General features: G+C 43.6%; 1 protein-coding gene across 6 annotated transcripts in view; it reads left to right on the top strand.

Annotated features, from left to right (window-relative positions):
- The window catches only part of LOC137656536 (E3 ubiquitin-protein ligase FANCL-like), a 102,860-nt gene that overhangs the window by 768 nt on the left and 90,000 nt on the right, over window positions 1-12,092 (top strand). The gene's annotated exons all lie outside the window — the stretch shown is intronic.

The raw sequence follows: 12,092 nt of genomic DNA, 5'->3' as shown, positions 1-12,092 counted from the left end.
AATAAAAGCAATTGAGCGCCAACAACCATACGAAGAATATACTACACAAACAGTTGGAAAATTCTTTTTTTTTTTTTTTGTGAAGAAAATATTGAAAATAAGAAAAGTGTACTACATCAAATGTGGACGAAAAGAGAGGAACACACAAAACTAAAAGACACAGAGGCGCTGTTGCAAAGGCAAAGCCTCAACCTGAATCTGACTTGGCTTGTTAACTTTTATTATTAGACAATTTAACAAATTTATAAGGTGTAAAGTGTACAATTAAGGTTTGATAAGTAAGTTTAAATATTTGTTTTACTTATTAAGTGTGTATTATTTGGGTTCGCTGTTCTTTACATGTGCAAAATTGGGTTCGTTATTCTTTACATGTGGGCTTAATCCTATAAAACTTGGTGGGCCTGGGATAATAGTTCAAGTTAATGAATCGTGTTTTTCACATAAACCTAAACGCCATCGAGGATGATCCCCTGCGCGTCAAGTCTGGGTTTTTGGCTTTGTTGTTACTAGTACATCTCCAGCAATGGGATATATGGAAATAGTGGAACACAGAGATCAAGACACACTTCTACCAATAATAGAAAAAATAGTGAGACATGGACCAACTATTCACAGCGATGAATGGAAATATAGAAATATAATCAAAACTACCAGCACAGAACCGTGAACCACTCTTTGCACTTCGTTGACCAGCAGCCAGGCATCCACATACAGCATATTTTTCTTCCCTCAATTAAGTGATCATTTATATTTTCAGCATATTTTTTCTCATTTACCATCTCTATTTTTCCTTCATAGTCCAGAACATTTCATATCAAGATTAGCGAACCCAACCGTCACCGTGTTCGTTATTCTTGACATGAGGTTAATTAGGTTCGCTATTCTTTACATGTGCAAAATTGGGTTTGTTATTCTTTACATGTGGAGAATTGGGTTCCTTAATCTTGACATGGACATGTTGGGTTCGCTAATCCTGACAAGATTCCGAATTTGACATTCATTTCAACCTCAAACAAACAGAACAACCAGTTCGACTAACTTCAAGTAGCCGAACTGGTGGTTGTTGTTGTGGATGAAATGAAGGTGAAAACCGGTTAATGCAATGTTACGCTAACGTTAGCAGTGCTACGCTAACATTAGCATGTGTATTTTAAGGCATTTTCCATATTCCCTTTACTCAATATATAAAAGGGTACAGAACTTAACAAACCCACCTAACCTAACCTAACCTAGTAGTTCCCAGGTCACAACCCCTAGCTGGGGGCAGGCCCCCGGACCCCCTCCCCAGGTCACAGTCCCTAGCCGGGGGCAAGCCCCCGGACCCCCTTCCCAGGTCACAAACTTGTACTGGCAACCGGTAATGTTTAGCTACGCACGCTAAAACATTTAAATTAAAGAAATTAATGACTTACTTTTATGACCTGGAAGACAAAACTTATGGGTCACCGGGGTGTTGAGACTGTGACGTCTTAACTACTATGAATGGCACTTGGGACACTGTAACCATTGGGGTATTACAGTATGTGATTTGAGGAAATTATCAACACTGGATGATGTATCAAAAAATTCCCCATGAAATTTAGCAAATGCTTTTAAGTATGGAATACTGCAGCCTTTACAAGTATGAAAAAACCTCACTTGAAATAATAGACCTGACTAGGACAAAGGTTTCCATGGAAAAGGATTTGCTGGAAGGCTATGAAGAGACCACTTGAAGAGATAAGGGAAGGGGTTTGGGAAATATTAACCCCCACCCCTTGTGCAAACTTTCCATACATATGGGTTCGTGATTGGTTAACGGAAAAACAACGGAGTCTAGAGAGTAAACATGAACGAACTAAAATGGGAAACTTGTCCAGAGCAAGTATTTTTGTGAAATCAGGCCGTGACAAGGTAATAACAAAATGTATAAAATTATTATAGAAAGATAAAATGGAGTGTATGATGAATAATATTTAATGGGAATATAAAATGAGATGATTTTATAAGGTATCGGATAATAAAACTAGTAATTCTTGGGTCAAACGTAATATGTATACGAGGGTATTACATAAAAGGAATGGTAATCAAGTCAAATACTTGACTGAAGTCGAATAATTGAATTTTGCCGGTAGAGAAGAAGAAATCCTATTGGTGGATGCGGAGTTTATGCGCAGGTGGGAGGAGTTTATGCACAGAAGGCCGAAACCTGCTATGTACAAATGAATGAATGAGAGCCACTACAACAGTCCCGTAGAATGTCAAAAAATAAATGAAAAACACTGGTAATGTTAGCATGTTACGCTAACATTGCTAATGTTAGCTTGCGCAGCTCAATATTACCGTATTTTTTCATTGGTTTATTATACATCCAAGAAGGTAATGTATAGAAAAGAAAAGGCTTGTTTTACCATTATATACCGTTTCCCCAGTATGTTTTCCCCACCCAAAACCCCGAGTTCCCACTGGGGGTCCCCCATTATTGTTAGATATATATATATATATATATATATATATATATATATATATATATATATATATCTAAAACTATACATTTGCGACGGGAACTAGTGTCAGTTTTGAAGAGAGCAGAATTTTTCTATAGAAAAAAGTTTTTTTAAATATGTAACTTCCCTGGTAGTTACATATATATATATATATAGCTTACGAGACGCGGCACGACAGAAATTCAAAATTCGTGGTGATCGCCGCCATGACAGTAGGTGGTCATACATGAGCGCCATCACTCGTAGGTTATTAGAACCATTCCCAACATCTTTAGAAATTCTCTGTCGTTGATCGTGTCAACACCTCGGGAATTCTTTTCATGGATATACAGTATTACTTTATTCTACAATTTGGTGAAGTACCTTTTGTCTGATTATTGTTAATAGCTTTCGCTGCCTTTCAACTATCGAAAATTTTATATAGGATAATTTTTTTGCGGGTCCAACTTGGACAGTGAACTTGATTTCATACAAAGATGTCCAGACCCAGTAATGGCTCTTCTGTTGTTAAACTTTAGTTGTTGGGCTAGACCAGCTTTCGAGCTGCTCTTTCTTCCCGCTCTGTAATTAACAGGGAGCATGTATGTATTTGTTTTTGTTCCTTGTATTGAGGGATCAAAGATTTTTTCCCCCTACTTTATTAACGAACAACTCTTAAAGTTATAATGAAAGGAAGACATTTTCTACATTAAACATTGTGATGTTACTATTTTGTAACGTAACTCTTAGCAGAGCGGAATGTGATTACCTTGTAGGAATTCAGTCCTTCTTGGTGATGAAGTCACAGTCATGTGACGTTATCCGTTTAGTATAACTTGCATTTTATGAATTATTTTCTTTCTTGCAAGAAATTTTTTAAAATATTAGCTTTCTAAGCATAAGTATGTTTATAATGTAAGGAAATATATTATTTTCAAGTATATATTTGTCCTATTAGTATATTTCGCTTAGTCAATTTTCGATTTAGAGTTTTCTCGATCGTACAGTCATTTTACGCTATTAGTACGACTAAGAGAGATGTCCGATATTAAACGATCATTTTTGTTTCACAATACTTGTATCGTTATTTAATGTTTTGCTTTTGAGAATACTAATATTATTCATATATCCTATTGTATTTTCATTCTGGCCCTTGACTAAAGAGAATATTCTCTCGCAACGGGCAGATCTATTATGATCTAATGTGAAATAGTTTAAAGAGCTAGTGTTCAAAGGCACATATAATGACGCAATGCAGTCAAGCTACGATAAGTAATACTCTTGTCAATCGTTTTTTGTTTTCTCAATTACTGGTATCGTTATTTTATTTCTATTGTATTTCTTTCTAGCCCTTGACGAAAGAGTATAATCTCTCGTAACGGGTAGGTCTATTAAGATATAATGTAAAATAATTAAAAGTGCTAGTATTCAGTGTCAGTGCAGTGGAGGGTGCGTTCGTTCGTGTCCGTCATAATCCCAGCCGGGGACCTCTTCCATGCACCCCAACCCCTGGGAGAAGGAAAGTCGAAAGGCAAATGGATATGGCAGACCTTGGTAGCGAACGAACGTCCCCTTGAACGATCATGTTAACAATGTACAGATCGCTCCATTTTAATAGTAAAAATGAGGTTAAAAATGTATGCATCTTCATCGGACGCAAAAATAGCGACGTGGTTGGAGCCAACCACTACGTTCTAAACCACGCAAGAGACGTATGTCTCCTAATAAACCCTCCTGCAGTGACTGTGTTCACCGGAGGTGTTCCTTTCGGACTAAGACTACGTGTCAGCACCGAAACAATTGCGTAAGACGCATTGTCCGTCAGATAAAGAAGGTGCTCAGTTCACAACAATCGATACACGTAACATGATTCAGATCGCGCACTAGAAGTATCGACAGTTGACGATACCTTTCAGCGATCACTACATAGTCCAGTTAAAACACACACCGTTCATTATGTATCTGATTTGTCAGAATTAAAGACGTCTATTTCCTCTCTGTTGACGCTTACGATTCTCGGGCACACAGCGATAGACCAAGAAAACGGTCTTCCGATAGTATCGGACAGCATAGTTCTCCGATACTCAGCATCGCTCCCTCCCAGCGATCAGCTTGCGTTGCGGCAAGCGTGAGGATGGACGCATGCGGCAGTCTGGTCTCATCCTCACGGCAGTTGCAGACACCAGTCTGGTCTTTCCTTCACGGCAGACGCAGACACCAGTCTGGTCTCTCCTTCACGGCAGACGCAGACACCAGTCTGGTCTCTTGGGAGAGATCTCTCACAACAATCGATACATACAAGTATCGACAGTTGACGATACCTCTCTGCGAAACGCTCCCTCGCAGTGATCAGCTCGCTTTGCGGCAAGCGTTAGGACGGACGCATGCGACAGTCTGGTCTCTTCCTCACGGCAGTCGCAGACACCAGTCTGGTCTCTCCTTCACAGCAGACACAGACGCCAGTCTGGTCTTTCCTTCACGGCAGACGCAGACGCCAGTCTGGTCTCTTGGGGGAGATCTCTCACAACAATCGATACATAGAAGTATCGACAGTTGATGATATGCAGCAGTCTGGTCTCTCCCTCGCGGCAGACGCAGACACAGACACCACGGCAGACACACATGCCACGGCGGATGCAGCAATCTGGACGCATGCAGCAGTCTGTAATCTCACGGCAAAGTGGATGCATTCGGCAGTCTGGACATATACTAGACGCATGCAGTCAGGTTTTGTCACAAGTTACCGTACACAAACATTTGTCTCTTCTTTGCGATTGACTGGATGCATTTCCTCGCCGCTCGCGGCAAACTCACGGCATTCGGGACTCATGCATTAGACTGATACCTCTCAGAGAAACATACAACAGTCTCAAGCTAGACCCATGATGGACTCATATGGTCGGAACTTGTCCTCGCAACAGGGTAGACAAGTTTTTTATCTCTCCTTTGCGATTTTCTGAACCCACAACTAACGCTCCCTCGCTTCACGCTGTTGACATACAACATGCTGGACGCACTCGTTCAAGATTTTCCCTCACATGGGTTTACAGATGTTGTTGCTCCCTTACAGTATGATGATCTTATGCTAGAAGCACTAGAACCTGTCTCTCCCTCGAACTTAAACGTGATACTTCTTCGCAACTGGACGATATCCTTCACGAGATTTCTTCCAGACAAGATGAATTATTTTGGAAGATAATAACTGTCACAATGACGAGGTTTTGTCTCCTACTCATTCGAATCAGAGAATCGATGTTCCATTAGCCGAATTAGAAGATGAATCTCTGGATTCATTACAGTCTACTAAAAAAAGAAAAAAAAAATGGTTCTGGCTAGATGGGTTAAGAGAGTTTTCTCAACCCTCAACCAATGGACGTCCAAGAGAAGGTTCTAGGGAAGGCCTCCTTTTTCTTTTCCTCACTCAGGTCAATCATGAGCAAGTCGTAGTTTGTGGTCCAATTTTGAAATAGACCATCGGCTGAAGTAAACTTTTAGACAATAAAAGTCTTCAGCCTTATGGACTGGACTCTCGGAACTCTCGCAGAAGCCACAGACTCTAGGAACAAGGCTCAGATGCATCTGTTTGCCTGTTTGGTTAAGGTCTGGAGGGATGTCCCCATCGAACTTTCCACCCTTTTCATGGCAGGAGTTCTTATAAAGACCTCAGAGGATTGCGACTGGAAAAGTGAGACGGTTTATGCCTCCCATGTCGTCTATACCCCTAGAGGTGACAACAGTCCACTCAGGAGACAAGGCAGCAGCTCTTTAAGAACAAGTGAGCCTTATGCTGTCAGCTTCATTCATAGTAATGTAGAGGTCACCTCATCGGAGGGGTCTTTACATCATACTTTTCCTAGTTCTGAAACACTCGGGAGGGATGAAAACCTGTTCTGGACATCAGTCCATTGTACACATAAAGGGAGTAAGGTTTCTTCTTTGTACCTGGACTACTGACCACTCAGAGCAGAATCACAAGTAAAGTGTCTGGAGGCTCTTCAAAGGTTAATGCCCTTAACGCAACAGTTAGGTCTGATGGTAACCTGGCCAAATCTCAACTAACACCCTCACAGAATTTAATTTTTTTGGGATGATAGTCGATTCAGTTCGCGTTCAAGGCGCTCTGGAAATGTTGCAAGGACTTTCCCCTGGTGGTCACCCGGCTACAGTTGACGATCCCTCGCAGCAATCAGCACACAGTTTAGTTCGTGCACACGGGGCGCTTCATGTGTCTGGTCTGTCTTAACTAGAGAAGTCGATTTCGTCCCTGTTTGACACATACGATTTGCGACAAGGATCCTTGTATAGAGTCTCAGAGGAGATGACACATAAATATCAAAGATCTAGTGGCCATTCACCAAGCCCTGATTACTCACTTCATAGAAAGAGAGAATAACATCAGAAGGGATCTTCTCAGCAGAAGGCAAGTTCTTACTGCAGAATGGACCCTACATCACGAGGTGTGCACCAACCTATGGATGATTTTGGGGTCAACACTCGTTAGACCTCTTCGTCTCACAAATAACATAGAGGTTTCCGGTATTTTGCTCTCCAGTACCAGACCAGGAAACAGTCACACTGGACGCTTTTCTTCTGAAGTGGAAAGGTCTAAATGTGTACTCTTTTCCTCCATTCAAGATCCTGGACAGAGTCCTGAAAAGATGTAGGGATTCGGCCAACGTCCGCATTACCATGATAGCTTCTTCTTTGGTCTATGAGACATTGGGTTGTGGAGATGATGGAGTGGCTGGTAGATACCCCCAGATCATGACCACTATTAGGGTTGATTAATCTGAGTGGTACATATTTAGAGTGCGGTGCAGGAATAATAGATTTTCCTCTACCAATACCTCTATAACCAATATAGCAGAGTTTTCTGTTGTATCTACGTACAAAAGAGAAATTAGCTATGCCTTGCATCAAGGGTTACCTCAGTATATTAACCTCTGTCTTTCGTAACTGAAACTTTGGCGTGTCAGGTAACAAGGACCTCTCAGATCTCATTAGATCTTTTGAGACAACCAAGAGGAAGGACAATCCAACCTCCTCATGGAACCTAGATGTAGTCCTGGCCTTTTTAACCTCAAGTAGGTTTGTACAGTTGGACAAGTCATCTTGGAAGTATCTTACCAAGAAGACTTTTTCCCAATTTCATTGGCTTCAGTCAAAGAAGTAGGCGTGTTTAAAACCATCAGCAAGAAGATGGGCTTTAATGAAGACAATGCAATTTGCTCCCTTCAGCTAGGCTTTCTTTTCAAAGACGAGACAGACAGCCTATGATGCTCAGTTAAAAAGCCCTCCTTCCCTTTATCAAAGAATACCCTGGCTTTTTTCATTAAGGATTTAATAAGGGAAACTCCAAGATTGTGAGTAGGAAGTTTTCCCTATCCTTAAGGTAAAACCATACGAGGTTAGAACTGTAGCAATTTCTATGACTTACAAACACGATAGGTCAATTAAGTCAATTTTGGAGCATACTTTCTGACGAAGTAAATCAATCTTCACAGACTGCTATCTCAAAGATGTCCAGACCCAGTATGAGGATTACTTTTCCCTGGGTCCGTACGTTACCTCCGTCTTCTTAGTTGGAGAAGGGTCTACTGCCTCTTCCCTATTACTTAATATATACCCTTGCCTCTTTTTCTTGTACTTGTTCACAGGTTGTTTGCGAGGGTTGTCGCAGCCTTCCGTCAGTTTCTGATGCAAGTCAAGTTAGTTTTAATGCGTTTACAGTTATCTTTGAAGCTTGTTGCAGCCTTCCGTCAATCTGGGATGCAAATCAAATTAGTTTTAATATGGAGTAGGTGGTCAAAATCAGTATCCTTGGCTATGCCAGGTTTGCAAGGGTGGTGGTCTAGCCACTCTAAGGGTCGTGGACCTTGTGGCAGCCCCAAGAGACTTTTCAGCCCCCTGAGTGGATCGCTGAGTCTCTTAAGGAATGCAGGCGATATGAGGCAGTATCATTTTAAAGCCAGCTTCCTTATCAAGTTAGAACGCCAGAATCAGTATCCTTGGCGAAGGTTTTATTGACAACATTGAACAGTTTTATTCCAATACGTATAAAGCATACAGAACCTCTGCCCTTATCACCTAGAATTAAAATATAAAAGTAGGAATTACATTTGTTCCATAACTGGAATACAAACCAACGCCATTTATAGGGATATTACTTTTGGCGAAACTGAAATTTAGCGAGGGGTAACTACCCATCTCGCTAGTTAGAGGGGAGTTACCTTTCTACCCCTCCCACTCACACACCTATGATTGCGCTCACTTTTCTTTTGGCTTGGATGGAGTGCGATTGTCATCGACCTTTATCCTTTCCAAATTTTGGATTGCCATTAATTGCATTTTTGCTTTTTCTTTCAGTGTATGTGTGTATGTGTACTGTGTTCTCTTACGGCTTTGCCGACATGTTCGGGAACTAAAGGCCGCACCTGCGGGAAGTTTATGTCTGCTGTTGAGGCGGATCACCATAGCCTTTTCCCTGTCTGCAGAGGACAGCGCTGCGACGAAGGTAATAAGTGTAGTGAGTGTCAGGAGTGGTCTTCCTCCCAGTGGAAAAGGTATGGTCGTAAACGGAAGAAGTCTAAACGGGATTCTTCTCTTTGAAGGGTGCTTCGAAGCAGAATAAACCCAAGGCTTCTTCCTCCGCCTTCCGACCTTCTTCCGAAGTTCCCATTCAGACGGCTTCCTCGAGGGGCCGACGAGTAGTAGCTTAGGCCAATTAACATCTGGCCATCCTCGGTCTTCGAGAGACGGTGTTGCCTCCCCTTGTGGGGTTGCCCCGGCTCTCCCCCTGAGTGAGACTGTTTCTCTTTCTCCTCTGTTTCAGCTCTGGTTGTCATTGGGTTTGCCCAGTAAACCTTCTAAGGAAGCATTGTTGCGGTTTTTGCACCGGGGTGCTTACCTTCAGGACGTATCAGCTTTAGATGTCGACCCCTTATCCGTTGTCGACGTCGTGGTGTTGGAGAGCTCTTCTGCTGCCCTGCCAGCTGTTCTTGCGAATGCATCTGCTTCTCCATCTTCCGCCGTCGAGGTCTTCGCTCCTTCCCTTGGCGAACATCCTTTGGGGGAGAGCAAAGTCCGAGGCACGTCTCTGCGACGAGTGTTTCCCTTTCGAGTAAAGGGTCTCATATAGAGACTCCTCTTCGGAGGCCTGTTGTGTCTGTCCTCCTCTTCGCCTTCAGGGAGCTCTTTACCCCTCAGCCAAGAGACGTCTCTTCACCTCCACTCCTCCTCAGTCTTCAGATTTCACCAGCAGGTCCCTAACGCTGAGATTACTAGGCTTCGAACCTCCTCCATGGAGGGGTTCATCCTCTTTGAACCTAGGGAGGTCGAGCAGGCTGCCGAGAGGTGAAGGAAGTCCATCACGTACTCCCTTATTCATAGGGCCTTTACAGCTTGGTCCTACAGACTTCCAGCCCCTCCAAAGATCCGCCAAGTAAAATCGTCATCAATGAAAACGGCAGCAATTTGCAAGCTTAAGGTGTCTAAGAAGCCCTCTCCTGTCAAGGACTGGAAAGGCAACAAGTCCAACCATGGAGGCAAACACCAGAGAGGTGGCGGTAAGAACCGCAAACGCTAGGTTAGGTCATCCTCCTGCTCGTCCACCAGTAGGGGGATGCCTTCAAAGCTGCTGGACCAGGTGAAAGCAGATCGGGGCCGAATCCTGGACGGTCTCTGTGATTCGCTGAATGTATCGTGTCCCGTTCATTTCATCTTTCTCTCCACTGACCAAGAATCCAGTACTTGTGAGCTCCTTTGCTATGGGATCAGCAAAGGGGCAGGCCCTTCGGGCCGAAGTCCAGACCATGTTGGAGAAAGGCGCTCTCCAGGAAGTTCTCGATGGGTCCCCAGGCTTCTTCAGTCAACTTGCTTGTGAAAAAGGCGTCTGGAGGCTGCAGACCAATCATCGATCTCTCGTTCTGAACAAGTTTGTCGAACAGACTTCATTCAGCACGGAGACGGCAGACACGGTCAGACTAGTGATAAGACCAGAGGACTTCATGTGTACACTGGATCTGAAGGACGCATACTTCCAGACCTTAATCCATCCGTCTTCAAGGAAGTATCTGAGATTCAACATCGACAACAAGACATACCAGTTCAAGGTGCTGTGTTTCGGCCTTTTCACAGCACCCCAGATCTTCACGAGAGTGTTTGCCCTAGTGTCATCCTGGGCTCACAGGCTCGTCATCTGTCTCCTTCATTACCTCGACGACGGGCTGATCCTGGGGGACTCGGTGGCAACCTTTCATCAGCACCGAGACAATCTTTTGAGGCTTTGCCAAGATCTGGGGAACATGGCAAACCTCGACAAGTTTTCCCTGCTTCTCACTCAAAGACTGGTGTATCTAGACACCAATCTGCACAAAGCCTTCCCATCAGACGACAGGATAGCAAGGCTGAGGAAAACAGCAAGACCTTTCCTCAGACAAGAAGAACTCCCAGCCCAGAAGTGGCTAAGTCTCCTTGAACACCTGTCGTTCTTAGCCCGTCTAGTTCCCAATGGTCGCCTCAGGGTTCGATCTTTCCAGTGGTGTCTGAAGTCCAGCTGGAATCGGGCCTTTGATTCCCCAGACTCTCTGATTCCCATGGGATCAGAGGAAAAGACGGACCTTGGATGGTGGTCGGCAGACGAGAATCTGCTGAAGGGTGTCGATCTCGTCCCCTCCCACATTTTGATGCTGTTCTTGGACACATCAAAGAAAGGGTCGGTGGGGCACGTGCTGCACCACATGGCCTCAGGCACTTTGGTCAGAGTCCGAAAAGTATCTTCACATAAATCTCTTGAAGATGAAGGTAGTCTTTCTGGCCCTTCAAGAGTTCCACCAGTTCCTGGCGGGTCACTCAATGGTGGTGATGAGCGAAAACACCACAGTAGTGGCTTACATCAAGAAACAAGGAGGTACTTTTTCGCATCTAGCAGTAGAGATACTAAGATGGGTGGAAGTTCATTTGGTCTCACTGTCAGGTTGCTTTATTCCAGGCAAGAGAAATGTTCTCGCTAACAATCTGAGCAGAGCGTCGGATATAGTGGGTTCCGAATGGTCTTTGGATCATCTAGTAGCTAACAAAGTCCTGACTTTGTGGGATTCTCCGACTTTGGATCTGTTCACAATGACCCTGAACTTCAGGCTCCGGCTGTAATGCTCCCCAGTCCCAGACCTCAAGGCTCTCTGGCAAGATGCATTCCACCAGCGGTGGGACAACATCAACGTATACGCAGAAAAAGACAAAGACATCAGCATTAACTGGCACAGCCACGTTTCGTACTTAATTACCTCCATTGGGGGGGGGGGTAGAAACAGGCCAGTCTAATTAACAGCTTCTCTTAATTATTTTATGAAACCAGTTAGATTAATGACGTCACTGCACCATTTGACCGGCGAATAGGAAATGAAGAAATAAACCCTTTGAAATTCTGAAGTATGCAGTAGTAAATGTCCTTTTTCTCGATGTTGTGGCCGATGTGGTAACGTCCCTGACTGGTAACCGCCTGGCTGGGGTTCGAGAACCGCTCGGACTCGTTAGATTCTTTGGTCGCTGCAACCTCACTATTCTTGTTAACTAAGGATTAGAGTCTGGGGGAGTCTCTAGGTCTATCTGCTGAGTCACCAGCAACCA

This window comes from Palaemon carinicauda, chromosome 1, assembly GCF_036898095.1.
Source record: "Palaemon carinicauda isolate YSFRI2023 chromosome 1, ASM3689809v2, whole genome shotgun sequence".
NCBI classification, from domain to species: Eukaryota; Metazoa; Arthropoda; class Malacostraca; order Decapoda; family Palaemonidae; genus Palaemon; species Palaemon carinicauda.
This window is presented reverse-complemented; position numbering and strand designations above follow the sequence as displayed.